The 16078-nt window shown below is 37.1% G+C and overlaps 1 protein-coding gene across 1 annotated transcript in view; it reads left to right on the forward strand.

Annotated features, from left to right (window-relative positions):
• The window catches only part of LOC146507525 (E3 SUMO-protein ligase ZBED1-like), a 459484-nt gene that overhangs the window by 178611 nt on the left and 264795 nt on the right, over window positions 1–16078 (forward strand). The gene's annotated exons all lie outside the window — the stretch shown is intronic.

The raw sequence follows: 16078 nt of genomic DNA on the forward strand, positions 1-16078 counted from the left end.
TTTCATTATGTGAATAACTTGAAAAATCTTAGCTCAAACAGCTGCAAAACCTGTGTGCCCAGCACAGGGATATTGACTTCTATGAGATAAAGCCATAAATATGTGTGTCTGAGCCTTCTATCAAAAGTTACAGCTATTTATATGAAGTTGTACAAAAACGCTTTATTTCGTCAAGCCAGTGCGTTTCTTACGATTACATGCATTTGAATGGGGAGCTCGCCCGAAACAAAGTATAGGTTTTCATTATGTGAATAACTTGAAAATCTTAGCTCAAACAGCTGCAAAACCTGTTTGCCCAGCATAGGGATATAGAATTCTATGAGATAAAGCCATAAATATGTGTGTCTGAGTCTTCTATCAAAATTTACAGCTATTTATATGAAGTTGTACAAAAACGCTTTATTTCGTCAAGCCAGTGCGTTTCTTACATTACATGCATTTGAATGGGGAGCTCGCCCGAAACAAAGTATAGGTTTTCATTATGTGAATAACTTGAAAGATCTTAGCTCAAACAGCTGCAAAACCTGTGCGCCCAGGACGGGGATATTGAATCTGATAAGATAAAGCCATAAATATGTGTGTCTGAGTCTTCTATCAAAAGTTACAGCTATTTAAATGAAGTTGTACAAAAACGCTTTATTTCGTCAAGCCAGTGCGTTTCTTACGATTACATGAATTTGAATGGGGAAGCTCGCCCGAAATAAAGTATAGGTTTTCATTATGTGACTAACTTTAAAACCTTAGCTCAAACAGCTGCAAAACCTGTGCGCCCAGCACGGGGATATTGAATCTGATAAGATAAAGCCATAAATATGTGTGTCTGAGTCTTCTATCAAAAGTTACAGCTATTTATATGAAGTTGTACAAAAACGCTTTATTTCGTCAAGCCAGTGCGTTTCTTACAATTACATGCATTTGAATGGGGAGCTCGCCCAAAACAAAGTATAGGTTTTCATTATGTCAATAACTTGAAAAATCTTAGCTAAAACAGCTGAAAAACCTGTGTGCCCAGCACAGGGATATAGAATTCTATGAGATAAAGCCATAAATATGTGTGTCTGAGTCTTCTATCAAAAGTTACAGCTATTTATATGAAGTTGTACAAAAACGCTTTATTTCGTCAAGCCAGTGCGTTTCTTACGATTACATGCATTTGAATGGGGAGCTCGCCCGAAACAAAGTATAGGTTTTCATTATGTGACTAACTTTAAAACCTTAGCTCAAACAGCTGCAAAACCTGTGTGCCCAGCACGGGGATATAGAATTCTATAAGATAAAGCCATAAATATGTGTGTCTGAGTCGTCTATCAAAGGTTACAGCTATTTAAATGAAGTTGTACAAAAACGCTTTATTTCGTCAAGCCAGTGCGTTTCTTACGATTACATGCATTTGAATGGGGAAGCTCGCCCGAAACAAAGTATAGGTTTTCATTATGTGACTAACTTTAAAACCTTAGCTAAAACAGCTAAAAAACCTGTGTGCCCAGCACAGGGATATAGAATTCTATGAGATAAAGCCATAAATGTGTGTGTCTGAGTCTTCTATCAAAAGTTACAGCTATTTATATGAAGTTGTAAAAAAAACCGCTTTATTTCGTCAAGCCAGTGCGTTTCTTACGATTACATGCATTTGAATGGGGAGCTCGCCCGAAACAAAGTATAGGTTTTCATTATGTCAATAATTTGAAAAATCTTAGCTCAAACAGCTGCAAAACCTGTGTGCCCAGCACGGGGATATGAAATCTGATAAGACAAAGCCATAAATATGTGTGTCTGAGTCTTCTATCAAAAGTTACAGCTATTTATATGAAGTTGTACAAAAACGCTTTATTTCGTCAAGCCAGTGCGTTTCTTACGATTACATGCATTTGAATGGGGAGATCGCCCGAAACAAAGTATAGGTTTTCATTATGTGACTAACTTTAAAACCTTAGCTCAAACAGCTGCAAAACCATTGTGCCCAGCACGGGGATATAGAATCTGATAAGATAAAGCCATAAATATGTGTGTCTGAGTCTTCTATCAAAAGTTACAGCTATTTATATGAAGTTGTACAAAAACGCTTTATTTCGTCAAGCCAGTGCGTTTCTTACGATTACATGCATTTGAATGGGGAGCTCGCCCGAAACAAAGTATAGGTTTTCATTATGTCAATAACTTGAAAAATCTTAGCTCAAACAGCCGCAAAACCTGTGTGCCCAGCACAGGGATATAGAATTCTATGAGATAAAGCCATAAATATGTGTGTCTGAGTCTTCTATCAAAAGTTACAGCTATTTATATGAAGTTGTACAAAAACGCTTTATTTCGTCAAGCCAGTGCGTTTCTTACGATTACATGCATTTGAATGGGGAGCTCGCCCGAAACAAAGTATAGGTTTTCATTATGTGACTAACTTTAAAACCTTAGCTCAAACAGCTGCAAAACCTGTGTGCCCAGCACGGGGATATAGAATCTGATAAGATAAAGCCATAAATATGTGTGTCTGAGTCGTCTATCAAAAGTTACAGCTATTTATATGAAGTTGTACAAAAACGCTTTATTTCGTCAAGCCAGTGCGTTTCTTACAATTACATGCATTTGAATGGGGAGCTCGCCCGAAACAAAGTATAGCTTTTCATTATGTGAATAACTTGAAAGATCTTAGCTCAAACAGCTGCAAAACCTGTGTGCCCAGCACGGGGATATTGAATCTGATAAGATGAAGCCATGAATATGTGTGTCTGAGTCTTCTATCAAAAGTTACAGCTATTTATATGAAGTTGTACAAAAACGCTTTATTTCGTCAAGCCAGTGCGTTTCTTACGATTACATGCATTTGAATGGGGAGCTCGCCCGAAACAAAGTATAGGTTTTCATTATGTGACTAACTTTAAAACCTTAGCTCAAACAGCTGCAAAACCTGTGTGCCCAGCACGGGGATATAGAATTCTATAAGATAAAGCCATAAATATGTGTGTCTGAGTCGTCTATCAAAAGTTACAGCTATTTAAATGAAGTTGTACAAAAACGCTTTATTTCGTCAAGCCAGTGCGTTTCTTACGATTACATGCATTTGAATGGGGAAGCTCGCCCGAAACAAAGTATAGGTTTTCATTATGTGACTAACTTTAAAACCTTAGCTCAAACAGCTGCAAAACCTGTGCGCCCAGCACGGGGATATAGAATTCTATAAGATAAAGCCATAAATATGTGTGTCTGAGTCGTCTATCAAAAGTTACAGCTATTTAAATGAAGTTGTACAAAAACGCTTTATTTCGTCAAGCCAGTGCGTTTCTTACGATTACATGAATTTGAATGGGGAAGCTCGCCCGAAACAAAGTATAGGTTTTCATTATGTGACTAACTTTAAAACTTTAGCTCAAACAGCTGCAAAACCTGTGCGCCCAGCACGGGGATATTGAATCTGATAAGATAAAGCCATAAATATGTGTGTCTGAGTCGTCTATCAAAAGTTACAGCTATTTAAATGAAGTTGTACAAAAACGCTTTATTTCGTCAAGCCAGTGCGTTTCTTACGATTACATGAATTTGAATGGGGAAGCTCGCCCGAAACAAAGTATAGGTTTTCATTATGTGACTAACTTTAAAACTTTAGCTCAAACAGCTGCAAAACCTGTGTGCCCAGCACTGGGATATAGAATTCTATAAGATAAAGCCATAAATATGTGTGTCTGAGTCGTCTATCAAAAGTTACAGCTATTTAAATGAAGTTGTACAAAAACGCTTTATTTCGTCAAGCCAGTGCGTTTCTTACGATTACATGCATTTGAATGGGGAAGCTCGCCCGAAACAAAGTATAGGTTTTCATTATGTGACTAACTTTAAAACCTTAGCTCAAACAGCTGCAAAACCTGTGCGCCCAGCACGGGGATATTGAATTCTATAAGATAAAGCCATAAATATGTGTGTCTGAGTCTTCTATCAAAAGTTACAGCTATTTATATGAAGTTGTACAAAAACGCTTTATTTCGTCAAGCCAGTGCGTTTCTTACATTACATGCATTTGAATGGGGAGCTCGCCCGAAACAAAGTATAGGTTTTCATTATGTCAATAACTTGAAAAATCTTAGCTCAAACAGCCGCAAAACCTGTGTGCCCAGCACAGGGATATTGACTTCTATGAGATAAAGCCATAAATATGTGTGTCTGAGCCTTCTATCAAAAGTTACAGCTATTTATATGAAGTTGTAAAAAAAAAACGCTTTATTTCGTCAAGCCAGTGCGTTTCTTACGATTACATGCATTTGAATGGGGAGCTCGCCCGAAACAAAGTATAGGTTTTCATTATGTCAATAATTTGAAAAATCTTAGCTCAAACAGCCGCAAAACCTGTGTGCCCAGCACAGGGATATTGACTTCTATGAGATAAAGCCATAAATATGTGTGTCTGAGCCTTCTATCAAAAGTTACAGCTATTTATATGAAGTTGTAAAAAAAAACGCTTTATTTCGTCAAGCCAGTGCGTTTCTTACGATTACATGCATTTGAATGGGGAGCTCGCCCGAAACAAAGTATAGGTTTTCATTATGTCAATAATTTGAAAAATCTTAGCTCAAACAGCTGCAAAACCTGTGTGCCCAGCACGGGGATATAGAATCTGATAAGATAAAGCCAAAAATATGTGTGTCTGAGTCTTCTATCAAAAGTTACAGCTATTTATATGAAGTTGTACAAAAACGCTTTATTTCGTCAAGCCAGTGCGTTTCTTACGATTACATGCATTTGAATGGGGAAGCTCGCCCGAAACAAAGTATAGGTTTTCATTATGTGACTAACTTTAAAACCTTAGCTCAAACAGCTGCAAAACCTGTGCGCCCAGCACGGGGATATAGAATTCTATAAGATAAAGCCATAAATATGTGTGTCTGAGTCTTCTATCAAAAGTTACAGCTATTTATATGAAGTTGTACAAAAACGCTTTATTTCGTCAAGCCAGTGCGTTTCTTACATTACATGCATTTGAATGGGGAGCTCGCCCGAAACAAAGTATAGGTTTTCATTATGTCAATAACTTGAAAAATCTTAGCTCAAACAGCCGCAAAACCTGTGTGCCCAGCACAGGGATATTGACTTCTATGAGATAAAGCCATAAATATGTGTGTCTGAGCCTTCTATCAAAAGTTACAGCTATTTATATGAAGTTGTAAAAAAAAAACGCTTTATTTCGTCAAGCCAGTGCGTTTCTTACGATTACATGCATTTGAATGGGGAGCTCGCCCGAAACAAAGTATAGGTTTTCATTATGTCAATAATTTGAAAAATCTTAGCTCAAACAGCTGCAAAACCTGTGTGCCCAGCACAGGGATATTGACTTCTATGAGATAAAGCCATAAATATGTGTGTCTGAGCCTTCTATCAAAAGTTACAGCTATTTATATGAAGTTGTAAAAAAAAACGCTTTATTTCGTCAAGCCAGTGCGTTTCTTACGATTACATGCATTTGAATGGGGAGCTCGCCCGAAACAAAGTATAGGTTTTCATTATGTCAATAATTTGAAAAATCTTAGCTCAAACAGCTGCAAAACCTGTGTGCCCAGCACGGGGATATAGAATCTGATAAGATAAAGCCAAAAATATGTGTGTCTGAGTCTTCTATCAAAAGTTACAGCTATTTATATGAAGTTGTACAAAAACGCTTTATTTCGTCAAGCCAGTGCGTTTCTTACGATTACATGAATTTGAATGGGGAGCTCGCCCGAAACAAAGTATAGGTTTTCATTATGTGAATAACTTGAAAGATCTTAGCTCAAACAGCCGCAAAACCTGTGTGCCCAGCACAGGGATATTGACTTCTATGAGATAAAGCCATAAATATGTGTGTCTGAGCCTTCTATCAAAAGTTACAGCTATTTATATGAAGTTGTACAAAAACGCTTTATTTCGTCAAGCCAGTGCGTTTCTTACGATTACATGCATTTGAATGGGGAGCTCGCCCGAAACAAAGTATAGGTTTTCATTATGTGAATAACTTGAAAATCTTAGCTCAAACAGCTGCAAAACCTGTTTGCCCAGCATAGGGATATAGAATTCTATGAGATAAAGCCATAAATATGTGTGTCTGAGTCTTCTATCAAAATTTACAGCTATTTATATGAAGTTGTACAAAAACGCTTTATTTCGTCAAGCCAGTGCGTTTCTTACATTACATGCATTTGAATGGGGAGCTCGCCCGAAACAAAGTATAGGTTTTCATTATGTGAATAACTTGAAAGATCTTAGCTCAAACAGCTGCAAAACCTGTGCGCCCAGGACGGGGATATTGAATCTGATAAGATAAAGCCATAAATATGTGTGTCTGAGTCTTCTATCAAAAGTTACAGCTATTTAAATGAAGTTGTACAAAAACGCTTTATTTTGTCAAGCCAGTGCGTTTCTTACGATTACATGAATTTGAATGGGGAAGCTCGCCCGAAACAAAGTATAGGTTTTCATTATGTGACTAACTTTAAAACCTTAGCTCAAACAGCTGCAAAACCTGTGCGCCCAGCACGGGGATATTGAATCTGATAAGATAAAGTCATAAATATGTGTGTCTGAGTCTTCTATCAAAAGTTACAGCTATTTATATGAAGTTGTACAAAAACGCTTTATTTCGTCAAGCCAGTGCGTTTCTTACGATTACATGCATTTGAATGGGGAGCTCGCCCAAAACAAAGTATAGGTTTTCATTATGTCAATAACTTGAAAAATCTTAGCTAAAACAGCTGAAAAACCTGTGTGCCCAGCACAGGGATATAGAATTCTATGAGATAAAGCCATAAATATGTGTGTCTGAGTCTTCTATCAAAAGTTACAGCTATTTATGTGAAGTTGTACAAAAACGCTTTATTTCGTCAAGCCAGTGCGTTTCTTACGATTACATGCATTTGAATGGGGAGCTCGCCCGAAACAAAGTATAGGTTTTCATTATGTGACTAACTTTAAAACCTTAGCTCAAACAGCTGCAAAACCTGTGTGCCCAGCACGGGGATATAGAATTCTATAAGATAAAGCCATAAATATGTGTGTCTGAGTCGTCTATCAAAGGTTACAGCTATTTAAATGAAGTTGTACAAAAACGCTTTATTTCGTCAAGCCAGTGCGTTTCTTACGATTACATGCATTTGAATGGGGAAGCTCGCCCGAAACAAAGTATAGGTTTTCATTATGTGAATAACTTGAAAATCTTAGCTCAAACAGCTGCAAAACCTGTTTGCCCAGCATAGGGATATAGAATTCTATGAGATAAAGCCATAAATATGTGTGTCTGAGTCTTCTATCAAAATTTACAGCTATTTATATGAAGTTGTACAAAAACGCTTTATTTCGTCAAGCCAGTGCGTTTCTTACATTACATGCATTTGAATGGGGAGCTCGCCCGAAACAAAGTATAGGTTTTCATTATGTGAATAACTTGAAAGATCTTAGCTCAAACAGCTGCAAAACCTGTGCGCCCAGGACGGGGATATTGAATCTGATAAGATAAAGCCATAAATATGTGTGTCTGAGTCTTCTATCAAAAGTTACAGCTATTTAAATGAAGTTGTACAAAAACGCTTTATTTCGTCAAGCCAGTGCGTTTCTTACGATTACATGAATTTGAATGGGGAAGCTCGCCCGAAACAAAGTATAGGTTTTCATTATGTGACTAACTTTAAAACCTTAGCTCAAACAGCTGCAAAACCTGTGCGCCCAGCACGGGGATATTGAATCTGATAAGATAAAGCCATAAATATGTGTGTCTGAGTCTTCTATCAAAAGTTACAGCTATTTATATGAAGTTGTACAAAAACGCTTTATTTCGTCAAGCCAGTGCGTTTCTTACGATTACATGCATTTGAATGGGGAGCTCGCCCAAAACAAAGTATAGGTTTTCATTATGTCAATAACTTGAAAAATCTTAGCTAAAACAGCTGAAAAACCTGTGTGCCCAGCACAGGGATATAGAATTCTATGAGATAAAGCCATAAATATGTGTGTCTGAGTCTTCTATCAAAAGTTACAGCTATTTATGTGAAGTTGTACAAAAACGCTTTATTTCGTCAAGCCAGTGCGTTTCTTACGATTACATGCATTTGAATGGGGAGCTCGCCCGAAACAAAGTATAGGTTTTCATTATGTGACTAACTTTAAAACCTTAGCTCAAACAGCTGCAAAACCTGTGCGCCCAGCACGGGGATATTAAATTCTATAAGATAAAGCCATAAATATGTGTGTCTGAGTCTTCTATCAAAAGTTACAGCTATTTATATGAAGTTGTACAAAAACGCTTTATTTCGTCAAGCCAGTGCGTTTCTTACATTACATGCATTTGAATGGGGAGCTCGCCCGAAACAAAGTATAGGTTTTCATTATGTCAATAACTTGAAAAATCTTAGCTAAAACAGCTAAAAAACCTGTGTGCCCAGCACAGGGATATAGAATTCTATGAGATAAAGCCATAAATGTGTGTGTCTGAGTCTTCTATCAAAAGTTACAGCTATTTATATGAAGTTGTACAAAAACGCTTTATTTCGTCAAGCCAGTGCGTTTCTTACGATTACATGCATTTGAATGGGGAGATCGCCCGAAACAAAGTATAGGTTTTCATTATGTGACTAACTTTAAAACCTTAGCTCAAACAGCTGCAAAACCATTGTGCCCAGCACGGGGATATAGAATCTGATAAGATAAAGCCATAAATATGTGTGTCTGAGTCCTCTATCAAAAGTTACAGCTATTTATATGAAGTTGTACAAAAACGCTTTATTTCGTCAAGCCAGTGCGTTTCTTACGATTACATGCATTTGAATGGGGAGCTCGCCCGAAACAAAATGTAGGTTTTCATTATGTGACTAACTTTGAAACCTTAGCTCAAACAGCTGCAAAACCTGTTTGCCCAGCACAGGGATATTGAATTCTATAAGATGAAGCCATAAATATGTGTGTCTGAGTCTTCTATCAAAAGTTACAGCTATTTATATGAAGTTGTACAAAAACGCTTTATTTCGTCAAGCCAGTGCGTTTCTTACGATTACATGCATTTGAATGGGGAGCTCGCCCGAAACAAAATGTAGGTTTTCATTATGTGACTAACTTTGAAACCTTAGCTCAAACAGCTGCAAAACCTGTGTGCCCAGCACGGGGATATAGAATTCTATAAGATAAAGCCATAAATATGTGTGTCTGAGTCGTCTATCAAAAGTTACAGCTATTTAAATTAAGTTGTACAAAAACGCTTTATTTCGTCAAGCCAGTGCGTTTCTTACGATTACATGCATTTGAATGGGGAAGCTCGCCCGAAACAAAGTATAGGTTTTCATTATGTGACTAACTTTAAAACCTTAGCTCAAACAGCTGCAAAACCTGTGCGCCCAGCACGGGGATATAGAATTCTATAAGATAAAGCCATAAATATGTGTGTCTGAGTCGTCTATCAAAAGTTACAGCTATTTAAATGAAGTTGTACAAAAACGCTTTATTTCGTCAAGCCAGTGCGTTTCTTACGATTACATGAATTTGAATGGGGAAGCTCGCCCGAAACAAAGTATAGGTTTTCATTATGTGACTAACTTTAAAACTTTAGCTCAAACAGCTGCAAAACCTGTGCGCCCAGCACGGGGATATTGAATCTGATAAGATAAAGCCATAAATATGTGTGTCTGAGTCGTCTATCAAAAGTTACAGCTATTTAAATGAAGTTGTACAAAAACGCTTTATTTCGTCAAGCCAGTGCGTTTCTTACGATTACATGAATTTGAATGGGGAAGCTCGCCCGAAACAAAGTATAGGTTTTCATTATGTGACTAACTTTAAAACTTTAGCTCAAACAGCTGCAAAACCTGTGTGCCCAGCACTGGGATATAGAATTCTATAAGATAAAGCCATAAATATGTGTGTCTGAGTCGTCTATCAAAAGTTACAGCTATTTAAATGAAGTTGTACAAAAACGCTTTATTTCGTCAAGCCAGTGCGTTTCTTACGATTACATGCATTTGAATGGGGAAGCTCGCCCGAAACAAAGTATAGGTTTTCATTATGTGACTAACTTTAAAACCTTAGCTCAAACAGCTGCAAAACCTGTGCGCCCAGCACGGGGATATTGAATTCTATAAGATAAAGCCATAAATATGTGTGTCTGAGTCTTCTATCAAAAGTTACAGCTATTTATATGAAGTTGTACAAAAACGCTTTATTTCGTCAAGCCAGTGCGTTTCTTACATTACATGCATTTGAATGGGGAGCTCGCCCGAAACAAAGTATAGGTTTTCATTATGTCAATAACTTGAAAAATCTTAGCTCAAACAGCTGCAAAACCTGTGTGCCCAGCACAGGGATATTGACTTCTATGAGATAAAGCCATAAATATGTGTGTCTGAGCCTTCTATCAAAAGTTACAGCTATTTATATGAAGTTGTAAAAAAAAACGCTTTATTTCGTCAAGCCAGTGCGTTTCTTACGATTACATGCATTTGAATGGGGAGCTCGCCCGAAACAAAGTATAGGTTTTCATTATGTCAATAATTTGAAAAATCTTAGCTCAAACAGCTGCAAAACCTGTGTGCCCAGCACGGGGATATAGAATCTGATAAGATAAAGCCAAAAATATGTGTGTCTGAGTCTTCTATCAAAAGTTACAGCTATTTATATGAAGTTGTACAAAAACGCTTTATTTCGTCAAGCCAGTGCGTTTCTTACGATTACATGAATTTGAATGGGGAGCTCGCCCGAAACAAAGTATAGGTTTTCATTATGTGAATAACTTGAAAGATCTTAGCTCAAACAGCTGCAAAACCTGTGTGCCCAGCACAGGGATATTGACTTCTATGAGATAAAGCCATAAATATGTGTGTCTGAGCCTTCTATCAAAAGTTACAGCTATTTATATGAAGTTGTACAAAAACGCTTTATTTCGTCAAGCCAGTGCGTTTCTTACGATTACATGCATTTGAATGGGGAGCTCGCCCGAAACAAAGTATAGGTTTTCATTATGTGAATAACTTGAAAATCTTAGCTCAAACAGCTGCAAAACCTGTTTGCCCAGCACAGGGATATAGAATTCTATGAGATAAAGCCATAAATATGTGTGTCTGAGTCTTCTATCAAAATTTACAGCTATTTATATGAAGTTGTACAAAAACGCTTTATTTCGTCAAGCCAGTGCGTTTCTTACATTACATGCATTTGAATGGGGAGCTCGCCCGAAACAAAGTATAGGTTTTCATTATGTGAATAACTTGAAAGATCTTAGCTCAAACAGCTGCAAAACCTGTGCGCCCAGGACGGGGATATTGAATCTGATAAGATAAAGCCATAAATATGTGTGTCTGAGTCTTCTATCAAAAGTTACAGCTATTTAAATGAAGTTGTACAAAAACGCTTTATTTCGTCAAGCCAGTGCGTTTCTTACGATTACATGAATTTGAATGGGGAAGCTCGCCCGAAACAAAGTATAGGTTTTCATTATGTGACTAACTTTAAAACCTTAGCTCAAACAGCTGCAAAACCTGTGCGCCCAGCACGGGGATATTGAATCTGATAAGATAAAGCCATAAATATGTGTGTCTGAGTCTTCTATCAAAAGTTACAGCTATTTATATGAAGTTGTACAAAAACGCTTTATTTCGTCAAGCCAGTGCGTTTCTTACGATTACATGCATTTGAATGGGGAGCTCGCCCAAAACAAAGTATAGGTTTTCATTATGTCAATAACTTGAAAAATCTTAGCTAAAACAGCTGAAAAACCTGTGTGCCCAGCACAGGGATATAGAATTCTATGAGATAAAGCCATAAATATGTGTGTCTGAGTCTTCTATCAAAAGTTACAGCTATTTATATGAAGTTGTACAAAAACGCTTTATTTCGTCAAGCCAGTGCGTTTCTTACGATTACATGCATTTGAATGGGGAGCTCGCCCGAAACAAAGTATAGGTTTTCATTATGTGACTAACTTTAAAACCTTAGCTCAAACAGCTGCAAAACCTGTGTGCCCAGCACAGGGATATAGAATTCTATAAGATAAAGCCATAAATATGTGTGTCTGAGTCGTCTATCAAAGGTTACAGCTATTTAAATGAAGTTGTACAAAAACGCTTTATTTCGTCAAGCCAGTGCGTTTCTTACGATTACATGCATTTGAATGGGGAAGCTCGCCCGAAACAAAGTATAGGTTTTCATTATGTGACTAACTTTAAAACCTTAGCTCAAACAGCTGCAAAACCTGTGCGCCCAGCACGGGGATATTAAATTCTATAAGATAAAGCCATAAATATGTGTGTCTGAGTCTTCTATCAAAAGTTACAGCTATTTATATGAAGTTGTACAAAAACGCTTTATTTCGTCAAGCCAGTGCGTTTCTTACATTACATGCATTTGAATGGGGAGCTCGCCCGAAACAAAGTATAGGTTTTCATTATGTCAATAATTTGAAAAATCTTAGCTCAAACAGCTGCAAAACCTGTGTGCCCAGCACGGGGATATGAAATCTGATAAGACAAAGCCATAAATATGTGTGTCTGAGTCTTCTATCAAAAGTTACAGCTATTTATATGAAGTTGTACAAAAACGCTTTATTTCGTCAAGCCAGTGCGTTTCTTACGATTACATGCATTTGAATGGGGAGATCGCCCGAAACAAAGTATAGGTTTTCATTATGTGACTAACTTTAAAACCTTAGCTCAAACAGCTGCAAAACCATTGTGCCCAGCACGGGGACATAGAATCTGATAAGATAAAGCCATAAATATGTGTGTCTGAGTCCTCTATCAAAAGTTACAGCTATTTATATGAAGTTGTACAAAAACGCTTTATTTCGTCAAGCCAGTGCGTTTCTTACGATTACATGCATTTGAATGGGGAGCTCGCCCGAAACAAAATGTAGGTTTTCATTATGTGACTAACTTTGAAACCTTAGCTCAAACAGCTGCAAAACCTGTTTGCCCAGCACAGGGATATTGAATTCTATAAGATGAAGCCATAAATATGTGTGTCTGAGTCTTCTATCAAAAGTTACAGGTATTTATATGAAGTTGTACAAAAACGCTTTATTTCGTCAAGCCAGTGCGTTTCTTACGATTACATGCATTTGAATGGGGAGCTCGCCCGAAACAAAGTATAGGTTTTCATTATGTGAATAACTTGAAAATCTTAGCTCAAACAGCTGTAAAACCTGTGTGACCAGCACAGGGATATAGAATTCTATGAGATAAAGCCATAAATATGTGTGTCTGAGTCTTCTATCAAAATTTACAGCTATTTATATGAAGTTGTACAAAAACGCTTTATTTCGTCAAGCCAGTGCGTTTCTTACGATTACATGCATTTGAATGGGGAGCTCGCCCGAAACAAAGTATAGGTTTTCATTATGTGAATAACTTGAAAATCTTAGCTCAAACAGCTGCAAAACCTGTTTGTCCAGCACAGGGATATTGAATCTGATAAGATAAAGCCATGAAAATGTGTGTCAGAGGCTTCTATCAAAAGTTACAGCTATTTATATGAAGTTGTACAAAAACGCTTTATTTCGTCAAGCCAGTGCATTTCTTAGGATTACATGCATTTGAATGGGGAGCTCGCCCGAAACAAAGTATAGGTTTTCATTATGTGAATAACTTGAAAATCTTAGCTCAAACAGCTGCAAAACCTGTGTGCCCAGCACGGGGATATTGAATCTGATAAGATAAAGCCATAAATATGTGTGTCTGAGCCTTCTATCAAAAGTTAAAGCTATTTATATGAAGTTGTACAAAAACGCTTTATTTCGTCAAGCCAGTGCATTTCTTAGGATTACATGCATTTGAATGGGGAGCTCGCCCGAAACAAAGTATAGGTTTTCATTATGTGAATAACTTGAAAATCTTAGCTCAAACAGCTGCAAAACCTGTGTGCCCAGCACGGGGATATTGAATTCTATGAGATAAAGCCATAAATATGTTTGTCTGAGTCTTCTATCAAAATTTACAGCTATTTATATGAAGTTGTACAAAAACGCTTTATTTCGTCAAGCCAGTGCGTTTCTTACGATTACATGCATTTGAATGGGGAGCTCGCCCGAAACAAAGTATAGGTTTTCATTATGTGAATAACTTCGAAAATCTTAGCTCAAACAGCTGCAAAACCTGTTTGCCCAGCACAGGGATATTGAATCTGATACGATAAAGCCATGAAAATGTGTGTCTGAGTCTTCTATCAAAAGTTACAGCTATTTATATGAAGTTGTACAAAAACGCTTTATTTCGTCAAGCCAGTGCATTTCTTACGATTACATGCATTTGAATGGGGAGCTCCCCCGAAACAAAGTATAAGTTTTCATTATGTGAATAACTTGAAATATCTTAGCTCAAACAGCTAAAAAACCTGTGTGCCCAGCACAGGGATATAGAGTTCTATGAGATAAAGCCATAAATATGTGTGTCTGAGTCTTCTATCAAAAGTTACAGCTATTTATATGAAGTTGTACAAAAACGCTTTATTTCGTCAAGCCAGTGCGTTTCTTACGATTACATGCATTTGAATGGGGAGCTCACCGAAACAAAGTATAGCTTTCCATTATGTGAATAACTTTAAAATCTTAGCTCAAACAGCTGCAAAACCTGTGTGCCCAGCACAGGGATATTGAATCTGATAAGATAAAGCCATGAAAATGTGTGTCTGAGTCTTCTATCAAAAGTTACAGCTATTTATATGAAGTTGTACAAAAACGCTTTATTTCGTCAAGCCAGTGCATTTCTTACGATTACATGCATTTGAATGGGGAGCTCGCCCGAAACAAAGTATAGGTTTTCATTATGTGAATAACTTGAAAATCTTAGCTCAAACAGCTGCAAAACCTGTGTGCCCAGCACGGGGATATTGAATCTGATAAGATGAAGCCATGAAAATGTGTGTCTGAGTCTTCTATCAAAAGTTACAGCTATTTATATGAAGTTGTACAAAAACGCTTTATTTCGTCAAGCCAGTGCGTTTCTTACATTACATGCATTTGAATGGGGAGCTCGCCCGAAACAAGTTACGAAATAAAAGTTACGAAATAAAGTGTTTTTGTAAAACTTCATATAAATATATGAAGTTGTACAAAAACACTTTATATCGTCAAGCCAGTGCGTTTCTTACGATTACACGCATTTGAATTGGGAGCTCGCCCGAAACAAAGTACAGGTTTTCATTATGTGAATAACTTGAAAAATCTTAGCTCAAACAGCTGCAACACCTGTTTGCCCAGCACGGGGATATTGAATCTGATAAGATAAAGCCATAAATATGTGTGTCTGAGTCTTCTATCAAAAGTTACAGCTATTTATATGAAGTTGTACAAAAACGCTTTATTTCGTCAAGCAAGTGCGTTTCTTACGATTACATGCATTTGAATGGGGAGGTCGCCCGAAACAAAGTATAGGTTTTCATTATGTGAATAACTTGAAAAATCTTAGCTCAAACAGCTGTTTGCCCAGCACAGGGATATTGGATCTGATAAGATAAAGCCATAAATATGTGTGTCTGAGTCTTCTATCAAAAGTTACAGCTATTTATATGAAGTTGTACAAAAAGCTTTATTTCGTCAAGCCAGTGCGTTTCTTACGATTACATGCATTTGAATGGGGAGCTCGCCCGAAACAAGTTACGAAATAAAAGTTACGAAATAAAGCGTTTTTGTAAAACTTCATATAAATATATGAAGTTGTACAAAAAAGCTTTATTTCGTCAAGCCAGTGCGTTTCTTACGATTACATGCATTTGAATGGGGAGCTCGCCCGAAACAAGTTACGAAATAAAAGTTACGTAATAAAGCGTTTTTGTAAAACTTCGTATAAATATATGAAGTTGTACAAAAACACTTTATTTCGTCAAGCCAGTGCGTTTCTTACGATTACATGCATTTGAATGGGGAGCTCGCCCGAAACAAAGTATAGGTTTTCATTATGTGAATAACTTGAAAAATCTTAGCTCAAACAGCTGTTTGCCCAGCACAGGTATATTGAATTCTATGAGATAAAGCCATAAATATGTGTGTCTGAGTCCTCTATTAAAGTTACAGCTATTTATATGAAGTTGTACAAAATGCTTTATTTCGTCAAGCAAGTGCGTTTCGTACGATTACATGCATTTGAATGGGGAGCTC

Source organism: Neolamprologus multifasciatus, chromosome 11, assembly GCF_963576455.1.
Source record: "Neolamprologus multifasciatus chromosome 11, fNeoMul1.2, whole genome shotgun sequence".
In the NCBI taxonomy this organism is placed as follows: Eukaryota; Metazoa; Chordata; class Actinopteri; order Cichliformes; family Cichlidae; genus Neolamprologus; species Neolamprologus multifasciatus.